The 321-nt window shown below is 38.9% G+C and overlaps 1 protein-coding gene and 1 long non-coding RNA gene across 2 annotated transcripts in view; both read right to left on the bottom strand.

The window, feature by feature from the left end:
* Positions 1 to 321, bottom strand: part of LOC116703247 (transmembrane protease serine 9-like) — a gene marked incomplete in the record, with an annotated part of 81,409 nt that overhangs the window by 17,798 nt on the left and 63,290 nt on the right.
* LOC116702572 (uncharacterized) overlaps positions 1 to 321 on the bottom strand; it is an 8,973-nt gene that overhangs the window by 8,333 nt on the left and 319 nt on the right. The window lies entirely within an intron of this gene.

Below are 321 nucleotides of genomic sequence, written 5' to 3'. Positions count from 1 at the left end.
TAGTAAAACAAGTACAGAGACAAGTCCTTTGTCTGCAGCAGTTAGGTCATAAGTAATTTTCACCAGTGCCGTCTCTATGCCATGATGCTTTCTAAATTCTGACTGAAAGTCCTCAAGTAAACTATTGCTATGTCGAAAATCAAACAACTGATTAGCGACTACCTTCTCAAGGATCTTGGAGAGAAAGGGAAGGTTAGATATAAATTTACAGTTTGCTAAGACCTCCGGGTTGAGACAGGGGTTTTTCAGGAGAGGTTTCATCCTAACCTGTTAAAAGAGACATATTGATCATATCTAGTAATTGAGTGTTAACCCCAGGTA

The sequence above is a fragment of the Etheostoma spectabile genome, chromosome 15 (assembly GCF_008692095.1).
Source record: "Etheostoma spectabile isolate EspeVRDwgs_2016 chromosome 15, UIUC_Espe_1.0, whole genome shotgun sequence".
Lineage (NCBI taxonomy): Eukaryota > Metazoa > Chordata > Actinopteri > Perciformes > Percidae > Etheostoma > Etheostoma spectabile.
The sequence above is the reverse complement of the archived record's forward strand: the minus strand, read 5'-3'. Positions and strand labels throughout refer to the sequence as shown.